General features: G+C 49.0%; 1 non-coding gene across 1 annotated transcript; it reads right to left on the reverse strand.

The window, feature by feature from the left end:
• Positions 1-400: 400 nt before the first annotated feature.
• TRNAT-UGU lies at positions 401-474 on the reverse strand. Its single transcript has one exon. It is a non-coding gene; the product is annotated as a tRNA-Thr (tRNA).
• Between the last annotated feature and the right edge of the window lie 2,854 nt (positions 475-3,328).

Raw genomic sequence — 3,328 nt, forward strand, 5'->3', positions numbered from 1 at the left:
CTCCATTGGTCTGTCTGCTTTGGGGCAGGGACAATAACACGTCCTGCTGCATTTGTTATTTCAAAGGGCAGTTTAGGATTTTCATTCTCACGCACGGTGCACAAAGCAGGACTCAACCTTTGCTGTAACCTAAACAAGCTGCTCACAGATTCTAGCAGCCACAATGAGCATTTGGGTGAGAGCTCAGACCTGCCCCTGTCCCAGAGGGAGGGGGTCATCTGTGTGGGGACTGGACCACTGACCTACCCGCTCCTAACTCCCAGTAACTCTATTACCAGTGCCTGTGAGTGTTATTTAAACCATAAGAGAAACCACACTGGGCTAGACCAAAGGCCCATCTAGCTCTGCATCTTGTCTTCTGACAGTAGCCAACAGCAGGTACCCCAACAGCCAGTCAACAAGGCACCACTGGGAGTTGAACCCAGGATCTCCTGTTTACAAAACAGAGGCTTTAGCCAGCTAAGCCATGGTGCCGGGGCTAAAACATACTGTCTGCCCACACCTGACTCTCAGCCATCCCCACCGGGGCCTGACAAGCTTTGCTTGTGTTTGGATTCTGCAAAGCAGAGGAGCAGGTGACATTTTCCTTGCAAGTTGTGTGTGAGTGAATCTTTGGCCAGGTCTGCACTACAAAGTTGTTTCAGCAGAATTATATTGCTCAGGTGTGTGAAAAACATACTATGCTCCCTCGGTTGGTAGCTTGTGGCTGGTGTACACAGTGCAATGCCACGTCTGGTGACAACACTGACCTGTTTTGGTGACAAAATAAAACGACTTTGATGAGAGGTCTGGAGCTTTTTGCAGCAAACTTAAAGTGAGATAGTGTCACTATAGACGCTGCTGTTCATTATATCACCATAACTGGCCTCCCCCAGTATCCCACAATGCCTGCCGTGAACTCGCCTGCCCTGCATTCCTGCTGCAGAGCCATGGGCCCCTCCCCTTTCATCGCTCTGGGAAGTTCTGACAGCTGAGCCTGCTGCTCTGCTCCAGCAGCCAGGAGCAAATCACTGCTGTGGATGCTGCTCTCTCCCACCCTGCGAACACAGAGCAGGGTGGCGGGAACTTCCTTACATTGGGGGAGAGCACCGGCATCCGAACTGTGATGCCCCCATGACACCCCTTCCCTCGAGCAGGCTCTTACCTTCTAAACAGGGACATCTGTTTTCTAGTAAAATCACTAAAAGAGAAGGAGAAAACTCAAAAGAGGTTCCTCCTGACGCTCACGTACATGAACCCGAATACTCTCTCAGTCCTCAAAGAGAGACCTGGAGAAGGAGACTTGCTGGAGCAAAGCCACAGGGGTCTCTGAGGTGTCCCTGGCCCCTCACCCCTGTCCTGCCTGGCTGGTGTCAGCATCTCTCTGTGAGGTCACCACCTCCCCTCCACCTTTGACCAATAGTCTGAGGTCCTGCAAAAGGCCTTTGTGATGTCACTGCCACACCCCTCCCTTGCTGGGCTAATGTCCTGCCCCTGGCCAGGCACTTTGGAGGCTTGATCTACTCCCTGTGGATCACCCCACTCAAGGAGAGTTCGTTCTAGAAAGCAAGCCAGCTAGACAGAAAAACATCAGACACTGCTCCCATTGCTACATTCAGTTTTTCAGAAATTAGTCGACTTTATGGCCAGAAGAGACCATTAGAGCATCTAATCTGACCCCCTGCATATCACAGGCCTCCTATATGACACAATAGCTACTTTTGGAGCAAACACATTCCAGAAAGGCATCTAGTCTTCATTGAATGACATTAAGAGATGATGAGTCCATCACTTTCCTTGGTAGCTTGTTCCTGTGGTGAATCATCCTCACTGTTGAATATTTGTGCCTTAGTTGTAATATGAATTTGTCTCTTTTCGCCTTCCAGCCACTGGGTCTTGTTATGCCTTTCTCTGCTCGATTCAAGAGCCCTTTAATACCCAATCTTTTCTCTCCATTAAGGCCCTTCAACACTTCAATGAAGTCACCTTTCATTCATGAAGGACCCCCCGTCGCCAAATTGCCGCCAAAGACCCGGACCGGAAGAATCTCCGGGGGCCTGGGCCCCACGAGAGTTTTCCAGAGCCCCCGGAGTTAGTGAAGGACCCCGCTCCAGGAGCCCCGAAAAACTCTTGTGGGGGCCATGTGGTCTTTGCTTTGTTTGTCCCAAGGACACTTTATCCAGCACGTGGCATAGAAAAACCTGAGTTCCGTCCATACGCAGGGCCTGCATACCTTGCTGAGTCACAAGGCGTATCTGCCTTCTCTCAGTGGGTTGATTGTATAGCTGATGGTCCTTAATGGGCCATCAAGCAGGCTAGGCAGAACTGAAACCAACTTGTCTGGCTGGGGTGTTCCCCGGAAGCATAGCACAAGTTACGGGCAGCATAGACCCAATGTTCATAATGTCAACTACAAAAATGATACACATATAGAGATAGCATCATTATAATCAGCCAATCAGAACCTCTCCATAGACCCCTTACACGACAACCTTTCTACCATATTGGCTGCAAATATAGAACAGTGGTCCCAACGGTGATCTATACAGTTACAGATTATGTCAATAACGTCACAGGAGGTGACATGGCATCAGCGAGACTGATACTGGAATACTGCCTCCAGTTTGGTGTGTTCATTTGAAAAAGATGTTGTGAAATTGGAGCTGGGGTAACAAAGAGCCACCAAATGTTCTGAGGGCTGGAGAAAAATGCCTTCTAGGGAGCTATTGAACGAGCTCAACCTGTTTAGCTGATCAAAAGAAGATTGAAAGGTGACTTCATTGAAGTGTTGAAGGGCCTTAATGGAGAGAAAAGATTGGGTATGAAAGCAGAGAAAGGCATAACAAACCCCAATGCCTGGAAGGTGAAAAGAGACAAATTCATATTACAACTAAGGCACAAATATTCAACAGCGAGGATGATTCACCACAGGAACAAGCTACCAAGGAAAGTGGTGGATTCTCCATCTCCTGATGTCATTTAATGAAGACTAGATGCCTTTCTGGAATGTGTTTGCCCTAAAAGTAGTTATTGTGTCATACAGGAGGCCTGTGATATGCAGGGGGTCAGATTAGATGCTCTAATGGTCTCCTCTGGCCATAAAGTCGACTAATTTCTGAAAAACTGAGTGTAGCATTGGGAGCAGCGTCTGATGTTTTCCTGTCTAGCCGGCTTGCTTCCTAGAACGAACACTCCTTGAGTGGGGTGATCCACAGGGAGTAGCTCAAACCTCCAAAGTGCCTGGCCAGGGGCAGGACATTAGCCCAGCAAGGGAGGGGTGTGGCAGTGACATCACAAAGGCCTTTTACAGGACATCAGACTATTGGTCAAAGGTGGTGGGGAGGTGGTG

This window comes from Mauremys mutica, unplaced genomic scaffold (genome assembly GCF_020497125.1).
Source record: "Mauremys mutica isolate MM-2020 ecotype Southern unplaced genomic scaffold, ASM2049712v1 000392F_np12_subseq_1:75036_obj, whole genome shotgun sequence".
In the NCBI taxonomy this organism is placed as follows: domain Eukaryota; kingdom Metazoa; phylum Chordata; order Testudines; family Geoemydidae; genus Mauremys; species Mauremys mutica.